We start from the raw sequence: 24,353 nt of genomic DNA, 5'->3' as shown, positions 1-24,353 counted from the left end.
CACTAACAGAGGAAGTGCGCTCAGGGGGAGAGCGCACCACACCCCGAGGGCCGAGCTCCCTAAAGGGCTAGAGCACACGCCCGAGGGGGCCCCGGTAGCACCTCAGGCGGCAGCTCAGGTGGCGGCTCTGCGCGGAGGAGGCTGCGTGTCCCTGGGTGCGTGATTCCAACAGCACAGGCCCCGGAGCCCAGGGCACTGGGGGACAGAGCCCAAGGCGCCGGGGGACAGAGCCCAAGATCGGGCACTCTTCCCAGGACAGGTGGAGGCCGGAAGGACACAGCACAGCTAGGACGCTCCTGCAGCCAGATGGCCCTGAGCTTGCAGATCAACGCCACCCACTCCCCCACCCCCGCCCCTGGAGCATTCAGGGCTCTGCAGACTGGGAGACTGTGGTAGTTACTGCAGGAGCTGACTCCAAGGCTGGAGAGCTGGCCGCCGCCAGTGTATTTGTTCCTCCTGGTGTCACCTTGTGCCTGAGACTGAGCAGGGACACCAGGGAGCAGCAGCCTCACAGGATAAACAGTTCACATTGAGCCATGCACCTGGCAGGGGGTGGGGGAGCTCCGACAGGTGCACACACCTGAGAATCAGCACAGCAGCCCCTTCCCCAGAAGACCAGCTGGAAGGACAAGAGAAGGGCAAGTACTTGACCAAGCAGTGCTGGAAAGTTCCAGGGAAAGTCTAGGGACTTACAGTATATAATCAGAGGATACCCCTCCTTGTTTTTTGTTTTTGCCTTTTTCTTCTCTTTTTCCTTCCTTTTAAAAGTACAACTTCTTTTTAGCCACTCTGCACTGAGCAAAATGACTAGTAGGAAGAACCCACCACAAAAGAATGAATCAGAAACAGTAGTCTCTACCACAGAGTTACAGAATTTGGATTACAATTCGCTGTCAGAAAGCCAATTCAGAAGCACAATTGTAAAGTTATTGGTGGGTCTGGAAAAAAAGCATAAAGGATTCAAGAGACTTCATGACTGCAGAATTTAGATCTAATCAGGACGAAATTAAAAATTAATTAAAGGGGATGCAATCCAAACTGGAGGTCCTAATGATGAGGGTTAACAGTGGGAGAAGAAGAGTGAATGACATAGAAGACAAGTTGATGGCAAGGAGGGAAGCCGAGGAAAAAAGAGAAAAACAATTAAAATATCATGAGGAAAGGTTAAGGGAATTAAATGATAGCCTCAGAAGGAAAAATCTATGTTTAATTGGGGTTCCAGAGGGCACCGAAAGGGACAGAGGACCAGAAAGTGTATTTGAACAAATCATAGCTGAGAACTTCCCTAACTTGGGGAGGGAAACAGTCATTCAGATCCAGGAGATAGAGAGATCCCCCTCTAAAATCAATAAAAACCATTCAACACCCCAACATTTAATAGTGAAACTTGCAAGTTCCAAAGATAAAGAGGAGATCCTTAAAGCAATAAGAGACAAGAAATCCCTAACCTTTATGGGGAAAAGTATTAGGTTAACAGCAGACCTCTCCACAGAGACCTGCCAGGCCAGAAAGGGCTGGCAGGATATATTAAGGGTCCTAAATGAGAACTTGAAGCCAAAAATACTTTATCCAGCAAGGCTCTCATGCAGAATAGAAGGGGAGATAAAGAGCTTCCAAGATAGGCAGAAACTGAAAGAATATGTGACTACCAAACCAACTATGCAGGAAATATTAAGGGGACTCTGTAATAGAAAGTGGAAGTCCAAGGGAACAATCCACAAAAACAGGGACTGAATAGGTATCATGATGACATTAAATTCATATCTTTCAAGAGTAATCTGAACGTGAATGGGCTTAATGATCCCATCAAAAGACGCAGGGTTTCAGACTGGATAAAAAAGCAAGACCCATCTATTGCTGTCTACAAGAGACTCATTTTAGACATAAGGACACCTACAGCCTGAAAATGAAATGTTGGAGAACCATTTACCATTCCAATGGTCCTCAAAAGAAAACATGGGTAGCCATCCTCATATCAGATAAGTTAAAGTTTATCCCAAAGACTATACCAAGAGATGAAGAGGGGACACTATATCATACTTAAAGGATCTATCCAACAAGAGGACCTAACAATCATGAATATTTATGCCTCGAATGTGGGACCTGCCAAGTATATCAACCAATTAATAACCAAAGTAAAGAAATACGTAGAAAATAATACACTCATAGGACATTTTCTGCAAATGACAGACATTCTAAGCACAACAACACCAAAGAAAAAAGGACTCTAAATAATACACTAGACAAGCTGTATTTCACAGATATATACAGAAATTTGCATCCAAAGACAACTGAATACACATTCCTCTCAAGTGCACATGGAACTTTCTCCAGAATAGACACATACTGGGTCGCAAATCAGGTCTCAACTGATACCAGAAAATTGGGATTGTCCCCTGCATATTTGCAGACCAGAATGCATTGAAACTAGAACTAAACCACAAGAAGAAGTTTGGAAGGATTTCAAACACGTGGAAGTTAAAGACCATCCTGCTAAAAGATGAAAGGATCAACCAGGAAATTAGAAAAAAATTAAAAAGATTCATGGAAACTAATGAGAATGAAGATACAACTGTTCAAAATCTTTGGGATAAAACAAAAGCAGTCCTGAAGGGGAAATACATCGCAATATAAGCATTCATTCAAAAACTGGAAACTGAAATACAAAAGCTAACCTTGCACCTAAAGGAGCTGGAGATAGAATAGCAAATAGATCCTACACCCAGCAGAAGAGAGTTAATAAAGATTTGAGAAGAACTCAATGAAATAGAGACCAGAAGAACTGTGGAACAGATCAACAAAACCAGGAGTTGGTTCTTTGAAAGAATTAATAAGATAGATAAACCAGGATCCCTGGGTGGCGCAGCAGTTTGGTGCCTGCCTTTGGCCCAGGGCGCGATCCTGGAGACCCGGGATCGAATCCCACATCGGGCTCCCGGTGCATGGAGCCTGCTTCTCTCTCTGCCTGCGTCTCTGCCTCTGTCTCTCTCTCTCTGTGACTATCATAAATAAATAAAATTTTTTTAAAAAAGGAATAATTATTTTAAAAAAAGATAGATAAACCATTAGCCAGCCTTATTAAAAACAAAAGAGAAAAGACTCAAATTAATAAAATCACAAATGAAAAAGGAGAGATCACTACCAATACAAAGGAAATACAAATGATTTTAAAAACAGATTATGAGCAGCTATACGCCAATAAATTAGGCAATCTAGAAGAAATGGATGCATTTCTGGAAAGCCACAAACTACCAAAACTGGAACAGGAAGAAATAGAAAACCTGAACAGGCCAATAACCAGGGAGGAAATTGAAGCAGTCATCAAAAACCTCCCAAGACACAAAAGTCCAGGGCCAGATGGCTTCCCAGGGGAATTCTATCAAGCATTTAAAGAAGAAACAATACTTATTCTATTAAAGCAGTTCAGAAAGAGCGAAAGAGATGGAATACTTCCAAACTCATTCTATGAGGCCAATATCACCTTAATTCCTAAAGCAGACAAAGACCCCACCAAAAAGGAGAATAATAGACCAATATCCCTGATGAATACAGATGCAAAAATTCTCAACAAGATACTATCCAATAGGATCCAACAATACATTAAGAAGATTATTCACCATGACCAAGTGGGATTTATCCCCGGGATGCAAGGCTGGTTCAACACTCGTAAAGCAATCAATGTGATAGATCATATCAACAAGAGAAAACACAAGAACCATATGATCCTCTCAATAGATGCAGAGAAATAATTTGACAAAATACAGCATCCATTCCTGATCAAAACTCTTCAGAGTGTAGGGATAGAGGGAACATTCCTCAGCATCTTAAGCCATCTATGAAAAGCCCACAGCAAATATCATTCTCAATGGGGAAACACTGGGAGACTTTCCCCTAAGATCAGAAACACGACAGGAATGTCTCTCACCACTTTTATTCAACATAGCACTAGAAGCCCTAGCCTCAGGAATCAGGCAACAAAAAGAAAAAAAAGGCATTCAAATTGGCAAAGAAGAAGTCAAACTCTCCCTCTTCACAGATGACATGATACTGTACATAAAAAACCCAAAAGACTCCCCCCAAAGATTGCTAGAACTCATACAGCAATTTGGCAGCATGGCAGGATACAAAATTAATGCTCAGAAGTCAGTGGCATTTGTATACACTAACAATGAGACTGAAGAAAGAGAATTTAAGGAGTCAATCCCATTGACAATTGCACCGAAAAGCATAAGATATCTAGGAATAAACCCAAACAAAGAGGTAAAGGATCTATACCCTAAAAACTACAGAATACTTCTGAAAGAAATTGAGGAAGACACAAAGAGATGGAAAAATATTCCATGCTCATAGATTGGCAGAATTAATATTGTGAAAATGTCAATGTGACCCAAGACAATTTACACATTTAATGCAATCCCTATCAAAATACCATGGACTTTCTTCAGAGAGTTGGAACAAATCATCTTAAGATTTGTGTGGAAACAGAAAAGACCCCGAATAGCCAGGGAATATTAAAAAAGAAAACCAGAGCCGGGGACATCACAATGCCAGATTTCAGGTTGTACTACAAAGCTGTGGTCATCAAGACAGTGTGGTACTGGCACAAAAACAGACACATAGATCAATGGAACAGAAGAGAGAATCCAGAAGTGGACCCTCAACTTTATGGTCAACTAATATTTGACAAAGCAGGAAAGACTATCCACTGGAAAAAGGACAGTCTCTTCAATAAATGGTGCTGGGAAAATTGGACAGCCACATAACAGAAGAATGAACCTATACCATTCTCTTACACCATACACAAAGATAAACCCAAAATGGATGAACAATCTAAATGTGAGACAGGAATACATCAATATCCTAGAGAAGAACACAGGCAATACTCTTTTTGAACTTGGCCACGGCAACTTCTTGCAAGATACATCTATGAAGGCAAGGGAAACAAAAGCAAATATGAATCATTGGGACTTCATCAAGATAAACATCTGCACAGCAAAAGGGAAACAGCCAACAAAATTAAAAGACAACCTACAGAATGGGAGAAGATATTTGCAAATGACGTATCAGATAAAGGGCTAGTATCCAAGATCAATAAAGAACTTATTAAACTCAATAGCAAAGAAACAAACAATCTGATCATGAAATGAGCAGAAGAAATGAACAGAAATTTCATAGAGGAAGACATAGACATGGCCAACAAGCACATGAGAAAATGCTCCGCATCCCTTGCCATCAGGGAAATACAAATCAAAAGCACAATGAGATACCACCTCACACCAGTGAGAATGGGGAAAATTAACAAGACAGGAAACCACAAATGTTGAAGAGGATGTGGAGAAAGGGGAACCCTTTTGCACTGTTGATGGGAATGTGAACTGGTACAGCCACTCTGGAAAACTGTGTCGAGGTTCTTCAAAGGTTTAAAAATAGAACTGCCTTACACCCCAGCAATTGCACTGCTCGGGATTTACCCCAAAGATACAGATGCAGTGAAACCGCAGGACATCTCCACCCCAATGTTTATAGCAGAAATGTCCACAATAGCCAGACTGTGGATGGAGCCTCGTTGTCCATCTTAAGATGAATGGATAAAGAAGATGTGGTCTATGTATACAATGGAATATTCCTCAGCCATTACAAATGACGAATACCCACCATTTGCTTTGACATGGATGGAATTGGAGGGTATTATGCTGAATGAAGTAAGTTAATAGGAGAAGGACAAAAATTATATTGTCTTCTTCATTTGGGGAATATAAAATATAATGAAAGGGAATAAAGGGGAAAGTAGAGAAAATGATTGGGAAATATCAGTGAGGGTGACAAAACATGAGAGACACCTAACTCTGGGAAACAAACTAGGGGTAGTGGAAAGGGAGGTGGGTGGGGGGTTGGAGTGACTGGGTGACGGGCACTGAAGGGGGGCACTTGGCGGGATGAGCACTGGATGTTATGCTATATGTTGGCAAACTGAACTCTAATAAAAATAAATAAATATATAAACAGACTAAGACATACATCCAAGTGGAATATTATTCAGCCATATAAAATAAGGAAATCTTGTCACATGCTAAAGCATGGATGAATCTTGAAGACATGATGTAATGTGAAATAAGCCAGTAAGGAAAAAAGACACAGATCGTAAAGGTAGTAAATATTATGTGTTTTTTAAACCACAATAAAAAAAAAACAACGGTTTTTAGATAAACAAGGGATCTGAGATCTGACTGTCTGAAATTGACCATTGCCTTCAATACTTTTATGAACTAAGAGGTCTAGGACAAGTTTGTAACAGTTATGTTTCAGTTCTTCCAATTATTAAAATCGTATAACATAGCATTTATTACACAGAGTTGTTGTCAGGATCAAATGAGACAATCTATGTAAAAGCACTTACCACAGTGCTTACTACTCAGGAAGTACTTAGTATTTGTTAGCAGTGATTGCTGCTAGCTAGGACACCCTTAGGCTATAATTCTAAAGTAGAGGTTTTTATATGATGAGGGGAACAAAACTTGAATTCTGATGACCAACATATTTTTCCTCTCTTTTCTCATAGACCTCAGATGGGTCAGAGAAGCAGCATCATGAAGGTATTTCATGACATTTCTGATGCCCTGACTATTTCCCATAAATTAGCCAGCTACATCCCAAGACTAAAGTTTTGTCTATTCAGCCCACTAAATTCACCAGAGAAAGAGAAAGAATAAAGGGTTAGAAGTATAACCCTAATTTCTACAATGTTTTCAGAGCTTCCTCTCTTAACTCCATAGAAGAGGAGCACTCATGAGGGTCAAAGGGACAGAATAGTGTGATGTGGAGCTGTAAAGAAAGTTTAGATTGACAGAACTTGGATATGCCTCCTTATTATCCGTGAATTCTTATACAAGGTTTCTTTTTTTTCCCTAAATATTTTATTTATTTTTGAGAGAGAGAATGAGCAGAGTTAAGGCAGAGGGAGGAGAGAGAGAATTTCAAGTGATTTTGTGCTGAGCATGAGCCCAATGTGGGGCTCAATCTCATGACTCTGAGATCATGACCTGAGCTGAAGAGTCAGACACTTAACCAACTGAGCCATGCAGGTGACCCTTAGACAAGTTTTTGACACAGATGTACTTCAGTTTCCTCAGTCGTAGAATTGGGAATACAAATGTGAAAAATCCTCACTGGATTGTTGAATGGATCAAATTAGATAACAAATGCAATCTCACCCAGCATAATGCCTGGCACAGAGCAGTCATTTAATTAAATGTAGCTGTTAATATTAACCAAGGTGATCCTTGGGCCATAGTTTTGGACAGTAGAGCTTTTGATGTTATGCAGGGAGCCATTAAATCTTTATGTCCTTGGAGCAAGCTTACTATATCCTCTCTCCATTGCTCCTTTGATTCATTTGATATCGCTGGGATGTTTAGTGGGTATAGAGAGAAAGCTCCCACCTTGAATCGAAGTAGGGAGAGTAATTGGACTATCTCTGCTCTAGATACAGAGACAAATATTCTCTTTCTCTCCTAGGGTTCTCCAGTCTTAGATTTTAGACTTAATTTTTAAAAGAAAAGAAAAAGCCATTGGTTTAGCACTAAGAGGCCAAGGAAGCTGCTCTGCATATATATGTTTAGCCTTATGAGACTTAGATGGAGCCCAAGGTGGCCCCAGATTGGCTCACTAATACCACAGGGAAGAAACACTGACACAAAGAGACAAAGAAAGACACTGCAGATAACTGGGCTGAAGGAAAAAGTGGCTCAGCCACAACAGCATGGTACACTCAACACACTAGGGGACACCCACAAAATGCCATATCCTAGTGAACAGGAGACATTGTACCGCAGGACATTACAGGACTTCTTCTTCATAAGGCCACTACTTTCAAGAGTAGGAGATGCGACTGACTTTTCTAACATACAGAAACAGACACGGAAAGTTAGACAGAATGAGGAGACAGAAAAATATATCCCAAATGAAAGAACAGGACAAAATTATAGCAAGAGACCTAAGTGATATAGAGATAAGAAAATACCTAATAAAGAATTTGAAATAATGATCATAAAGATACTCACTGGACTTGAGTAAAGAGTGCAGGACATTAGTGAGACCCTTAAGAAAGGGATAAAAAAAGAAGTGATCAGAGATGAAGAACACAATACAGAAAATTAAAAATACACTAGATGGAACAAATAGAAGAAGACAGGAATCAGATTAATGAATCAGTGACCTGGAGAACAGAGTAATGGAAAGTAATCAAGCTGAGCAGATAAGAGAAAAAAATTATATGAAATGAGAATAGACTTAGGGAACTCAACAACTCCATCAAGTGTCATAACATTTACATTATACAGGTTACAGAAGGAGAAGAGAGAGAAATGGGGCAGAAAATTTATTTCAAGAAATGATAGCCGAAAAATTACTGAATCTGGGAAGGGAAACAGAAATCCAGATCCAGGAGGCACACTATCCCCCAACAAAATCAACACAATGAAGTCTACACCAAGACACATAGTAATTAAAATGGGAAAATGCAGGGATAGAGAATTTTAAAAACATCAAGAGAGAGAGAGAACTGGGTGGCTCTGTTAGTTGAGCATCTGACTCTTGGTTAAGGCTTACATCATGATCTTGGGGTCCTGGGATTGAGCCCTGCATTGAGCTCTGTGCTCATTGCTGAGTCTGCTTGTCCCTGTCTGTCTGCTCCTCCCCCTTCACTCTCTCTCTCTCTCTCTCTCTCTCTCTGGAATAAATAAATAAAATCTCTTCTTAAAAATCAGTAAAAGAAAGCAGTTACATATAAGGGAAATCGTATATGACTATCAGGTGATTTTTCAGTAAAAAATTTGCAGGCCAGAAGAGAGTAGCATAATACATTGAAAGTGCTGAAAGGAAAAAAATCTTCAGGCAAATATATGCTGTCTACAAAAACTGTCATTCAGAATAGAAGGGGATATAAAGAGTTTCTCAGACATATAAAAGTTAAAGAAATTCATGATCACTAAGCTAGCCTTACAAAAAAATGTTAAAGGGGACTTTTTGAGTGAATAAGAAAAATAGTATGTAAGAGTAAGAAAAGTAGAAAGCACAAAGGCAGTAAAAAATAAGTATATCTATAAAAGCAGTCAAGGGATGCACAAAGTTAAAGAGTGAGAGGTATAACACCATGTACTTAAAATGTGAGATGGCAGAGGACTAAAGAATGATTTCAAAATTAGGGGTGCCTGGATGGCTCAGTCAGTTAAGCATCTGCCTTTGGCTCAGGCCCTGATCCGGGGATCCTGGAATCAAGTCCCACATTGGGCTCCCTGTTCAGCAGGGAGCCTGCTTCTCCCTCTCCCTCTGCCCCTGCCCCCTGCTCATGATCTCTTACTATCTCTCTTTCTCTCTTTCTCACTCTCTCTCAAAAGATAAATTAAAAACTTTAACAAAAGAGACGCCTGTATGGCTCAGCGGTTAAGCGTCTGCCTTCTGGCTCAGGGTGTGATCGTGGTGTACCGGGATGGAGTCCCACATTGGGCTCCCTGCATGGAGCCTACTTCTCCCTCTGCCTGTGTCTCTGCCTCTCTCTCTCTCTCTCTCTCTCTCTCTCTCTGTGTGTGTGTGTGTGTGTGTGTGCGTGTGTGATGAATAAATAAGTAAAATCTTTAAAAAAACATAAAAAAAGAGAATGGGTTCAAAATTAAGCTACTATCAACTTAATATAGACTGCTCTATGCAGAAGACGTTATATACAAACCAGATGGTAGCCATAAATTGAAAACTAGTAATAGACACACAAAATGTAAAGAGAAAGGAATCTAAGTATATCACTAAAGAAAGCCTTCTGCTTTTTTTTTTTTTCATGAGAAAACAGAGCAAGGGATGAAAGGAATAGAGAAGAACTACAAAAACCACCATAAAACAAGTAAGAAAGTGGCAATAAACATTTACTTAACAATACTTACTTTGATTGTAAGTGGACTAAATGCTCCAATCAAAAGATATAGGGTTATAAAAGGGATTAAAAAAAACAAAAACAAACAAAAACAAAACCAGACCCAGTATGCCTGGATGGCTCAGTCAGTTAAGCATCCCACTCTAGATTTTGGCTCAGATCATGATCTCAGGGTCATGACATCAAGATCCACATCAGAATCTGTGCTGGGCATGGAGCCTGCTTAGGATTCACCCCCCCCCCATTCTTTCTTTTTCTCTCTCTCAAAACAAAACAAAACAAAACACAACAACTAAAAAACAAGACCCATCTATACTATATGCAACTTATAAGAGACTCATTTCAGACCTAAAAGACACATTCAGATTGAAAGTGAAAAAATGGATAAGCATTTATCATGCAAATGGGTTTTAAAAGAAATCTGAGGTAGCAATACTTATATCAGACAAAATACACTTTAAAACAAAGATTGAAATAAGAGACAAAGGACACTACATAATCATAAACAGAGCCATCCAATAAGAAGACATAAAAATGGTAAATATTTATGCACCCAACATGGGAGCACCCAAATACATAAAGCAGTTAATTACAAACATAAAGGAGCTTATTGAGAGTAATAAAATAATATTAGAAGGCATTAGCATCATATATATATATACATATATATATAGTATATATATATATATATAAATCAATAGACAGATTAGCCAAACAAAAAATAAGGAAACAGTGGCTTTGCATGACATATTGGACAGGTGGATTTACCAGATATATTTAGAACATCTCATTCTAAAACAGTGTAATAGTGGTGCCTGAGTGGCTCAGTTGGTTAAGCATATGACTCTTGATTTCAGCTTAGGTCATGATCTCAGGATCCTGGGATCAAGCCCCATGTCAGGCTCCCTGCTCAGTGAGGAGTCTGCTTGAGATTCTCTCTCTCTCCTTTTAACCCTCCCCCCACCGTGCATCCTCTCTAACAAAAATAAATAATTCTTAATAAATAAATAATTCTTAAAAAATAAAAGAGCACAATACACATTCTTTTCAAACACTGATGGAACATTCTACAGAATAGATCACATATTAGGCCACAAACCAAGTCTCCACAAATTCAAAAAGATCGAAGTCATAGCATGCATTGTTTCTGACCACCACACTATGAACATAAAAATCAACCACAAGTAAAAATCTGGAAATAGCACACATATATGGAGGTTAAGTAACATGCTATTAACAATGAAAGGATCAACCAAGAGATTGAAGAGGAAATAAAAAATACTTGAAGACAAATGAAAATGAAAACACAGCAGGCTAAAATATTTTGGCTGCAGCAAAAGTGGTTCTAAGAGGGAAGTTTATAGCAATACCAGCATGCCACAAGAATCAAGAAAAATCTCAAATAAACAACCTAACCTTCACCTAAAGGAGCTGGAAAAAAAAGAACAAACAAAACCCAGAATCAGTAAAAGGAAGGAAATAATAAATAAATAAATAAAATAGAAATAAAAAAATAGAATAGATCAATGAAACAACGGGCTGGTTCTTTGGAAGAAAATCAATAAAATTGCTAAATCTTTAACCAGACTCATCAAGAAAAAAGATAAAGGACTCAAATAAACAAAACTACAAATGATAGAGGAGAAATAACAGCCAACACCACAGAAATACAATTATAAGAGAATGTAATGAGAAACTATATGACAACAAATTGCACAACCTAGAAGAAATGGGTAAATTCTTAGAAGCATATAAATTACCAAAGCTGAAACAGGAGGGAATAGAAAATTTGAACAGGGTGATAACCAGGAACGAAACTGAATCAGTAACCAAAAAACTGCCAACAAACAAAAGTCCAGGATCAGATGGCTTCACAGATGAATTCTACCAAACATTTGAAGTAGTTAATACCTGTTCTTAAACTATTCCAAAAAATAGAAGAGAAAGGAAAACATCTAAATTCCTTCCATGAGGTCAGCATAACCCTTATACCAAAACCAAATAAAGACAGTACAACAAAAAAAGAATAATTACAGGCCAATATCTCTGATGAATATAGATGCAAAAATTCTCAACATAACATTAGTAAACTGAATCCAACAATACATTAAAAAAATCATTCACCACAATCAGGTGGGATTTATTCCTGGGTTGCAAAGATGATTCAACATTCACAAATAAACAAAGAAAATAAAATAAAAAAATAAAAAATTCACAAATAAGTCAATGTGATACACCACATTAAAAAAGAAAGGATATGATCATATGATAATTTCAGCAGTTGCAGCAAAAGCATTTGAAAATGTACACCATGCATTCAGGATAAAGGCCCTTAGTAAAGTAGATTCAGGTGAAACATATCTTAACATAATAAAGGCCATTTATGAAAAACCCACACCTAATATCTCATTCAGTGATAAAAAACTGAGATCTTTCCCCTAAGGTTAAGAACAAGACAAGGATGTCCACTCTCATCACTTTTATTTGACATAGTCCTGGAAATCTTATTCATATCAATCAGGCAAGAAAGAGAAATAAAAGGCACCCAAATTGTTAAGGCGGTAGTAAAGTTTTCACTATTTGCAGATGATGTGATACTATATATAAAAAGATTGAAAAACCACCAGAAAACTACTAGAACTGACAAATGGATTCAGTAAGGCTGCAGGATACAGAATCAATGTACAGAAATCCATTTCATTTCTTTACTTTGTTTTTAAAAGATTTATTTATTTGTTTGTTTATTTGTTTATTTATTTATTTATTTATTTATTTATTTAAGAGAGACAGAGAGAGCAGTGAGCAGGGGGAGGGGCAGAGTAAGGGGGAGAGAACCTCAAGTAGACTCTCCACTGAGTGCAGAACCTGATACAGGGCTCTATCCCATGACCCTGAGATAGTGTTCTGAGCCAAAATCAAGAGTTGGACACTTAACTGACTGAGCTACCCAGAACTGTACTCTGAGAATTATAACACATTGGTGAAAGAAACTGCAGGTGACACAAACAGATGGAAGGATATTCCATCCTCATGAATTAGAAGAACAAGTATTGTTAAAATGTCCAAAGCACTTGAAGCCATCCATAGATTTAATGCAATCCCTATCAAAATACCAATAGCATTTTTCACAGAACTAGAACAAATAATTCTAAAATTTGTATGGAAGCAAAAAAGACCCTGAATAGTCAGAGCCATCTTGAAAAAGAAAAACAGAGCTGGAGGTATGACAATTCCAGATCTTAATTTATACTACAAAGCTGTAGCAATCAAAACAGTATGGTACTGGCACAAAAATAGATACATAGAACAATAGAACAAGATAGAAAATCTGAAATAAATCCATAATTATAGTCAATTAATCTTTGACAAAGGAGGCAAGAATATGCAATGGAAAAAAGATAGTTTCTTCAAAAAGTGGTGTTGGGAAAATTGGACAGCTACATGCAAATGAATGACACTGACACTGGCTCACTTTTTTACACCATACAAAGAAATAAAATCAAAATGGATTAAGGACCTAAATGTAAGGCCCTAAACCATAAAAATCCTAGAAGAGAGTATAGCCAGTAATTTTTCTGACATTGGCCATAACTACATGTTTCTAAGCATGTCTCCTGAGGCAAGGAAAATTTAAAAAAATAAGCTATTGGGACTACATCAAAATAAAAAGTTCTGCACAGCAAAGGAAACAGCCAATAAAACTAAAAGATAGCCTACAGAATGGGAGAAGATATTTGCAAATGACATACCCAATAAAGGGTTAGTATCCAAAAAATACAAAGAATTACTTAACTCAACACTCAAAAATCAAATAACCCAATTAAAAAATGGGCAGAAGACATGAAAAGACATTTCTCCAAAAAAGACATCCAGATGGCCAACAGACACATGAAAAGATGCTGAACCTCACTCATCATCAGGAAAATGCACATCAAAACCACAGTGGAATATTATTCAACCATAAAAAGAATGAAATTTTGGAATTTGCAACAACATGGACAGACCTAGAAAGTATAATGCTAAGTGAAAGAAGTCAGTCAGAGAAAGACAAATAGTATATGATTTCACTCATATGTAAAATTTAAGAAACAAAAGAAACAAAGGGGAAAACAAGAGACAAACCAAAAAACAGAGTCTTAACTATTGAGAACTATCAGATGGTTACCAGAGGTGAAGTCGGTGAGGGGATTGGTGAAATAGGTGAAGGAATTTAAAAGTACACTTATTTTATTTATTTATTTATTTATTTATTTATTTATTTATTTATTTATTTACTAACTTATTTAATTACCTACTTATTCTTAAATTCAATTTGCCAACTTACAGAATGAAACACAGTGCTCATCACATCACATGCCTCCCTTAATACCCATTACCCAGTTACCCCATCCCCCCATCCACCTCCCCTTCAGCAACCCTCTTTGTTTCCCAGAGTCTAGAGTCTCTCATGGTTTGTCTTCCTCTCTAATTTTTCCCCATTCAGTTTCATCTTCTTCCCTTGAAACCATATCATAATTGTTGTTCTCCAATTAACTTACTTCACTCAGTGTAATACCCTCCAGTTCCATCTACATCAATGTAAATGGTAGTCATTAATCCTTTCTGATGGCTGAGTAATATTCCCTGGTATATTTATACCACATCTTCTTTATCCATCCGTCAAAGGACAGCTTGACTCCTTCCACAGTTTGGTTATTGTGGACAGTGCTGCTAGGCACATTGGGAAACAGCTGTCCTGCCATTTCACTACATCTGTATCTTTGGGGTAAATCCCCAGTAGTGCAATTGCTGGGTCATAGGGTAGCTCTATTTTTAACATTTTGAGGAACCTGCATACTGTTTTCCAGAGTGGCGGCACCAGCTTGCATTCCCAACAACAGTACAAGAGGGTTCCCCTTTCTCCACATCCTTGTCAACATTTGTTGTTTCCTGTCTTGTTAATTTTAGCCATTCTTGTCAGTGTAAAGTGGTATCTTATTGTGGTTTTGATTTGTATTTCCCTGATGAGAAGTGATGCGGAGCATTTTTTCATGTGCTTGTTGGCCATGTGTAGGTTTTTTTTTTTAAGATTCTATTTATTTATTCATGAGAGACACAGACAGAGAGAGAGGGGCAGAGACACAGGCAGAGAGAGAAGCAGGCTCCATATAGGGAGCCTGTCGCGGGACTCAATCCTGGGTCTCCAGTATCACATCCTGGGCTGAAGGAGGCGCTGAGCCACCCGGGCTGCCCTGTGTAGGTTTTCTTTGGAGAAATGTCTGTTCATGTCTTCTGCCCATTTCTTAACTAGATTATTTTTTGGGTGTTGAGTTTGATAAGTTCTTTATAGATCTTGGATACTAGCCCTTTATCTAATATGTCATTTGCAAATATCTTCTAATTCTGTAGGTTGTCTTTTAGTTTTGTTGACTCTTTGCTGTGCATAAACCTTTTATCTTGATTAAGTCTCAATAGTTAATTTTTGCTTTTGTTTCCCTTGCCTTCATAGGTGTATCTTGAAGAAGTTGTGGCTGATTTCAAAAAGGTTGCTGCCTGTGTCCTTCTCTAAGATTTTGATGGATTTCTGTCTCACATTTAGATCTTTCATCCATTTTGAGTTTATATCTGTATATGGTGTAAAAGAATGATCTAGTTTCATTCTTCTACATGTGGTTGTCCAATTTTCCCATCACCATTTAATGAAGTGATTGTCTTTTTTCCATTGGATATTCTTGCCTGCTTTGTCAGAGATGAGTCAACCATTGAGTTGAGGGTCCATTTCTTGGTTCTCTATCTGTTCCATTGATCTATGTGTCTTTTTCTGTGCCATTACCATGCTATCTTGATGATCACAGCTTTGTAATATAGCTTGAAGTCTGGGCATTGTGATGCCCCAGCTTTGGTTTTCTTTTTCAACATTCCTCTGGCTATTTGTTGTCTTTTTTAGTTCCAGACAAATCTTAGAATTTTTTGTTCCAACTCTGAAAAAAGACCCTTGTATTTTGATAGGGATTGCATTGCATATGTAAATTGCTCTGGGTAGCATAGACATTTTCAAAATATTTATTCTTCCAATCCATGAGCATGGAATATTTTTCCATCTCTTTGTGTCTTCCTCAACTTTTCAGTGTTCTGTAGTTTTTAGAGTACAGATCCTTTACCTCTTTGGTTAGGTTTATTCCAAGGTATCCTATGATTTTGGGTGCCATTGTAAATGGGATCAATTCCTTAAATTTATCTTTCTTCAGTCTCATTTTTAGCATATAGAAATGCCACTGACATCTGTGCATTGATTTGGTATCCTGCCAAGTTGCTGAACTGCTTCATGAATTCTAATAATTTTGGGGTGGAGTCTTTTGGGTTCTCCATATACAGTATCATGTCATCTGCAAGAAGTGAGAGTTTGACTTCTTTGACAATTTTAATGCCTTTTTTGGTTGTTGTTGTAGTTGTGTCTGATTGCTGAGGTATGTTGAACAACAATGGTGAGAGTGGGCATCCTGTACTGTTCTTGACCTTAGGGGAAAAGCTCTGTTTTCCCCCACTGAGAATATTCACTGTGGGCTTTTCAGAGATGGCTTTATTATACTGAGATATGTTCCCTCTATCCTTACACTCTGAAGAGTTTTAATCAAGAAAAGATGCTGTAGTTTGTCAAATGCTTTTTCTGCATCAATTGGAGAGGATCATATGGTTCTTGTCTTTTCTTTATTAATATGATCTATCATGTCGATTGATTTATAATTGTTGAACCACCCTTGCATCCCAGGAATAAATTCCACTTGGTCATGGTAAATAATCCTTTTAATAAGAGTACACTTATCTTGATTAGCACTGAGTAATGTATAGAACTGTTGAATCAGTGGCCCCTAAAATGCATATTGTACACTTAAACTAATTTAACACTGTATATTAATTAATTGGATTAAAAATATATAGTTAAGTTAAAAAAGATTTTCCTTCTTTTATGGATGATTAATATTCCATTGCATGGATATACCACAATTTCTTTATTCATCAATCGATGGACATTTGAGTTGTTTCAACTTTTTGGCAATTGGGAAATGTGCTGCTATGGATATTCATGCAAAAGTTTTTGTTTATATACCTGTTTTCAGGGGGTTATTTTTGATATATATCTAGGAGTAGAATTGTTGGATCATGTGGTAACTATGTTTAAAAATTTCCAGGAATAGCCAAGCTGTTTTTTAATGGCAGTTGTGAGACTTTACATTCCCACCAGCAAAGTACAAGAGTTCCGCATTTTCCACTTCCTCTCCAACACTTGATATTTTCCATGCTTATTATTATCATTGCTAATATTACAGTCATCTTACTGAATGTAAAGTGGTATTGCATTATGGTTTTGATTTACATTTTCCTAATTACTAATGATGTTGAGCATCTTTCATGTGCTTATTGGTCATTTATATATCTTCTTTGGAGAAATATCTACTCAAGTCCTCTGCTCACTTTAAAAATGCATTGTTTGTCTTTTTTATTTTGAGCTGTAAACGTTCTTTTTCTTTAAAATATTTATTTATTTATTTTAAAGAGAGAGAGAATGAAAGAGAGAGCATGGAGTTGAGGGGCAGAGGGAGAGGAAGAGAGAATTTCAAGCAAACTGTCTGCTGAGCATGGAGTTTGACATGAGGCTTGATCTCAGAACCCTGAGATCATGACCTGAGTTGCAATCAAGACCGGATACTTAACCAACTGATCCATCTAGGCACCCCTGAATCATAAGTGCACTTTACATTTATCACTGTATCCCCAATACCTGACGCACAAAAGGCAGTCAATGAACATTGTAGAATGAACAGTGGTTCCATCAGTAGTATGACAACAATGTCCTCCAAGTCATTTTTCAACTTAATGTATGATATGTCCCCACATTATTTGAGAATAGTTTTAAATTTTCTAAAATTTTTCCCTAGATAGGCAAATTAAGTTCTCAGAAGGGTAAAAGTGACTCTCCAAGGTCAAACAGAGAGTCTTTCACTTGTAGAGTGATTTCCACAGCATTAATTTAGCTTGTGGCATCCCACAAGAGTAAAGGAGAAAGACACAGGAGACTGTTCAAGGCCATTCTAAGGTCCTTGAACCTGCTTTCAGCCTCCCTGCCATTCCTCGAAATTTCTTTAAATTCAAGAAAGAAAATCAGGTAGTACTAGTGTTGATGGTACTTTGCCAAGCATGCCAAATGTCAGCTACTGAGTGGCCCCTAAAATGCATTAAAAATGAAAGAGACTTGTTAAACAAGCTGGAGGTACAATTGTATTTCTGACTGAGACTGGTTTCTCACAGCTCATCCTTGGTTACCTCCGGACAATGGTTGGTCGATAAAGCACTTAACGCTGAAGGATTTTTAACCACTTTGCCTCCTTCAACCTCCATGTTACCGCATCCTTCCTGAGCCAGTTCTTTCTGAGCCAGGTTTTATTCTTGAGAGGCTGTGGTGTGTGGGTAACAGGATGGCAAGAAGAGGACTGAGCAATCTTTGTCTCCTTCATAGATCTTTGTCTCTTTACCTATCCTTTAAATGTGGATGTTTATCAGGTTTTTTTCTGTCTTTGCCCAAACATTAGATTAGCATCTTGGTCATGTCATCTACTCGGGCTTATGTATTCCATACTTGAACTTTCATCCCAGAGTTTTCCTCTGAGTTCCAGACCCACATAACTACACATGTACAATACACCAGAATGATACAGAGATGCTTCTCACCTAATAGCCAAGCTAAACACAATTATTTACAGCTCTTCACTGTCCATCATTAAAGAAAAGGGGTGTGGGGAGATCATACTGCAATCTGCCTTTATTCTTGTCTTAATGAAGGATATTTCCATGCACCCAGGTTCTCAAAGCAGAAATGTAGGAGTCATACCACATCTATCCATTTCCCTCAAACCTTTTTTGGTCTCTCATCTCTGTTCCCATCCAGCCTGTCTTCTATTCTCAAGTCCTTTTCTGAATCCATCTCTTACTAGACCTAAGAGCTCTGTGGCTTGGTCACATAACTTTTCTAAGTCTTAGTTTCTGCCCTGAAAATGGAGGTAATGCTTATTACTTCATAAGGCTGTTGTGAGGATCAAATTTACTGTTCAAATATAAGTGACAGTTTCTTGGTAAAAAGCTAGTCCTGCTGGCAAAAATTAGGCTATATTTGCTCATAATTCCCAGCAAATATCCATGTTGAGAGACTCCTGGGAAGGTCTTGTAGATAGAAGGTATTTTAGAATCGCTGCTGGGCCTACAATGTCTCCAGAAAGTAGAATTGCATCCCACAAAGAGAGAGAACAAAGTTCTTTGGCTGCCAATTGTATTTTACTCACAGCTGTCAAGAAAACATGGTGCATGCTGTATGTCATTAGGCAAATGACCAAATGTGCCCTGGGGTGATCTTAGCCCAGCACCCAAATACCCAGGGAACAAAGCTGAGGTTCATAGAACAGGGCCTTTCCTATTGTGTGATCCTTGCTTCCTGCAGCTGTTTCTTCATGGGATTTTGTGGGCAAGTAGTCTGGCTGATAGTACTGTCTCCACTGGCCAGCCACTGACCCTATCAGATTGCTCCTGTGGAAAATGCTGTTCTATATTTCCTGAGCCCTACATCTCATTTCCTGAGCATATTTTAATTATCCTGTAACCCTCACTTTTCCTTCAGCCTCTTAGCTATACCAAGATGGCAGGAGACACATTCATCCTTTCAGCTCTTTTAATGTCCTTCTGTAGTGTTGTTGCCCAGATCTTTTGAAGCAGCTGGATGGGCTTCACCATTCAGCAAAGCCAGTAAAGTGTAGTAATGCTGTGATAACCGACTGGATGCCTAGGAACCAGTCTTTCTGAATGAGGTCCCCAAATTGACAAAGCTCCGTGACTTGCTTCAGGAAGCAGAAGCAAGGATTATAAGGATTTTTTGGTTCTAGAATGCTGCTTCTCTTGTTTCATGGAAACTTTTCTAACCCAGTTTGATTACCCTGTGGGAAATCAATCAGGGTGGTTTAGAAAATCAGTTAGGCCATGAGTGGTTACTCCTCAAAATTGTTTGGTGGGCTGTGAAGACAAGGACGTTAGTGCTAGAAAGGCTTCAAAAGACACTGATGGCTTTGTGGTGGGAGAGGTGGAATGGGGAAGAATGATAGAAGAGATACTGTTGAGAGACTTGGGAGGAGATCATTTGTTCTTTCAGCTGTCTGGACCATCATTTAGTACACTGCCCTAGGAATAGAATTCTAGTCAAACCTTGATTAACTGGAGTATAAGAGAGTAGATCTTCTGTTCCTAGGCAAATCAACCTCATAATTAGTTCAGTACTAGGATACTTTGAATGCAGAGGCCAAAAAGTAAATGAAAAGTGAGGTTTGGAAATTGTAAATGCAAGACGATTACTGACAGAATAAGAAAGCTTTGAGAATAACCTGGGACCTGGAAATACCAGTTACAAATTTCTGTATTTTACAAGGAGACAGTTTTCAAATATGAATCAACTAATGCCTTAAAGCAGGCAGTGGCTTCCCATTGCTCTGACTTCGGCTGGACCAGAATATAGACCCTGTCTATCTTCTTAACCCTTTGTGCTTCCATTACTTAACACAGTGTCAGGTGCATGTTGGTGATTTGTAATTGTTGGCAGGTGGCTGCCTTTCTCCAAGAGGGCAACAATCAGCATGGGTGATGAATCCTCCTCATCTGGTACATAGGACTTTTTAGGAATTTCATTTAACATCTTGATGAAAACTTTTTCTATTTTTTCTTTTTAAAAGATTGTTCATATTCACTATAAAAATGCTCACAGAAAAACATTGGTAGTTGTTAATATAATACAATTTAGCTTAACTTACATTATACAATGTGGACTGAAAATATGTATATAATTTAAGTATAAAAAGAGGGGACGTGGGCAGCCCCGGTGGCTCAGCAGTTTAGCGCCACCTTCAGCCCAGGGTGTGATCCTGCAGACCCCGGATTGAGTTCCACGTTGGGCTCCCTGCATGGAGCCTGCTTCTCCCTCTGCCTGTGTCTCTGCCTCTCTCTCTCTCTCTCTCTCTCTCTCTCTCTCTCTGTGTGTGTGTGTGTGTGTGTGTGCGTGTGTGATGAATAAATAAATAAAATCTTTAAAAAAAAGAGGGGACGTGCAACCTGGTTTATTTTTCATCTGTTATAAATATAATAAAGAGCCTCTCTTAAAAGTTGTTAAAGCAGGAAGCAATGAATCTTTTAGGACACTGTCCTAGGAGTGAAATTCTAGTTATTCTACCTTCACGAAAAATTTACCTTTGATTTACTTCTATGTAATACACAAATTATACTCTAAAAAACTTGAAAGTTAGCATAGCAAAAATATTTAGCATAGCAATAATATGTTTAGTGTGTATAGTGGGTAGACATCTATGTGTAACACATGAAACAACTATGGAAACCACCCTATTTTGGTTCATATTGTATGTTACTTTAAAGTCTATACAAATGAGGACTGAAATAATTCCTTAAATCTGAGTTCTAGGGGTGTGCTGGAACTGGCTTGTACCAGCTCATGAGAGTAGATTGTGTATATTATCTTCCTAACTCCACTTTTACTGACTTCAAGTTGGTAGTTTACAATTGGCCATGGTGAGAGTATTTACACCACGGGAATAAGCAAATGCCACCAATCAGGGCTCTCTTGCTCCCCTGCCACCCAAGTCCAGTTATTAAATATTTATGAACACACTACATCATTAATTCACACTATCAGTTCACCCTCTGAAGACAATCAGAAAATTCAACAAAATAGTTGTCAGTTCTGATTTTCATAGAAAAACAAAAATAAGTTTCATCTCTAGATTTTCAGTCTAAAACTGTAATCATAGCTTAGGCAAGGTGTACCTTCCATTTTCAACCTGCATGGGTGACAGGTCATGGGGCCTTTGTGGTTTTAAATTGGCAAGCACTTATATGCAAACTCTCCAAAGCTCAAGGATAATGGTGCTCTAGAAATGCCTCTAGAAATAAATGGCCCTTTCTTATAGACTAGAAAAAAATACGAACCCCATAGTAAAAAGAAACTCTGTTTAAAAAAACTCCAAAGTATACACCAAATAAGCAGCTTTGACAAAAGAGCAAAAAATATCTTAAAGTATATGCTATGAGGTTTGTTTTGGGGTTAATTAAAATGTTCTAGAATTAAATTGTGGTGAGGGGTTGCACACACAACTTTAGGAATATACTAAAAAAACTGAATTCCACACTTTATCAATTTTTTTAGATTATTTATTTATTTATTCATGAGAGACACACAGAGACAGGCAGAGACATAGGCAAAGGGAGAAGCAGGATCCCTGCAAGGAGCCTGATGCAGCTGGCTCCCAGGACCTCAGGATCATGCCCTGAGCCAAAGGCAAACGCTCAATCACTGTGCCAGCCAGGCACCCCTGAATTCCACACTTTAAAAGGTGAATCTTATGGTATGTGACTTACGTCTCAATGAAGTCAGTAAAAAAGAAAAGTTAAAGTATATTGGCAAACAACATAAACACAGATTCAAAGGATAGTTAACAGAAATACATTTTCACGAGTTTACTGAATATGCAGCTTATACTGATCTCTAGTGTGTTGTTAACTTCACAGATTCTAAAAATCTGGTGAGAATTGACTGGCACCTCAACAAAGATGAAAGCAAGTAGCATTTTTAAAAATTTCACTCCACTCCCCTTCCTTTTCAGCTTCTTTCTCCTAACAATTGACATAATGTCTCTATCAGTGTGGGCTTAAACCAGGGGTCAGCATTATTTTTTCATATTTTTTTTCTGTAAAGAGCCAGATAGTAAATATTCTAGGCTTTGTGGACCATGAGATCAAATCTGCAATTGTAGCATGAAAATTGCCACAGATGATACATAAATGCATAAGTTGTGGCTGTGTGCCAATAAAACTACAAAAACAGGCAGCCTATAGGATTTGGTGCATAACACAGTCTCTGGTTTGCTGACGCCTTGTCTAGACTGCAAATGTTGTGGCGATGTTGATTTTGCTTGAGAAATTCTATTACATAGAGCAATGTTTTGCAAACTAGATTTGGGGGTGGGATATATATCGGAATCATCTGTCACCATGTCATGTCTTTGCAAGATCTCTTATTCCACACTGATCAAAGGAAAAAAGTATTCCCTGGGTTCCTGACCAATACTCATTTTCCTATTATTAAAATATTACATACCATCCTATCCTCTAAATAAATTACAAGAAGTGTTTTCCTTTTCAGCGCTTCCCCCATGAACTTATGAAAGTAAGGCTGAGGAGCACATTTTATTTTATCTTATTTAAAGATTTTTTATTTATTCATTTGAGAGAGAGAGAGAGAGAGCGCGCAAATGCACAGCAAGGGGGAGGGGCAGAGGGAGAGGGAAAAGCAGGCTTCCCGCTGAGCAGCCCAGATGCAGGGCTCTGTCCCAGGACCCTAGGATCATGACCTAAGCCTAAGGCAGATGCTTAACTGACTGAGCCACTCAGGTGCCCCTGAGGAGCACATTTTTAAATGAAAAATTACCTAGAGCCACAAGGTGCAAACAAGTTTCTTTTTTCCTGAAAGAATTATCATCTTAAACTAAAAACAGGAAACCAAATTTTACCCAATAAATTAAATCATTCTTTAGTATACATTTAAGTTTTCATATTATTCCACTTAAGGGAACTGGGAACATAGGGGAAAAAAAGGATAAAAAGAGCTAATTAAAAATGATTTCCACTTGGAGTTGCAAATGATGATCAGTTCTCCAAATGGTAGATGTAGTCATTAGGCAAAGGGCAGTTTTTATAGGTGCAGAGAGTGGAATCAACTATTCCTCTTATGTTGAAATTTTCAGCCTTATCTCATACATAGTTATTATGTGTATGTTAATATTGAGTTATTTTTAATGACAGAAGGTCTAGCATTTCCCCTTATACAGCCCTATATCTGAAGCAGTGAGTCTTAAAGGGACACCAATGGGAGATTATAAAACTTAACTTGGGAGCTCACACTGCCAAAAATCTGACATTCCACCTACGAGGTTATCTGTCCCTCTCTCAGAAACTGCCCTAGTAAGCCATTATTACAGATGGGAATGTGGTTTATCAGTACGTTGGGGCAGGGAAAAAATGATTAAAAACTGCTGATGGAAAGCAGCAAGATAGACAAATGCATGCATGAATATAAGATTGTATCACTGATAAAAGACAGGATGCCCATTTGTATCCATAGTAGGCAGGAAAATTTTTAACTTTATTAAATAGTTGGGGTGCAATAAATCTGTCAAACTGCTAATTCATTTATTCTTCTCTTTTGAATTATTGCCACAGAATGCTAGAAAACACTCCTGATAACCTTCATAACGTTCTAGGAAGGCAAGTAGGATGTTAGAGAAGTAAAGATACTTTGGATTAGTCTAGTCTGCTCTATTAAGTTAAACTGGTTACCATTCCTCCTTCCAAC

This window comes from Canis lupus, chromosome X (genome assembly GCF_003254725.2).
Source record: "Canis lupus dingo isolate Sandy chromosome X, ASM325472v2, whole genome shotgun sequence".
Lineage (NCBI taxonomy): Eukaryota > Metazoa > Chordata > Mammalia > Carnivora > Canidae > Canis > Canis lupus.
The sequence above is the reverse complement of the archived record's forward strand: the minus strand, read 5'-3'. Positions refer to the sequence as shown.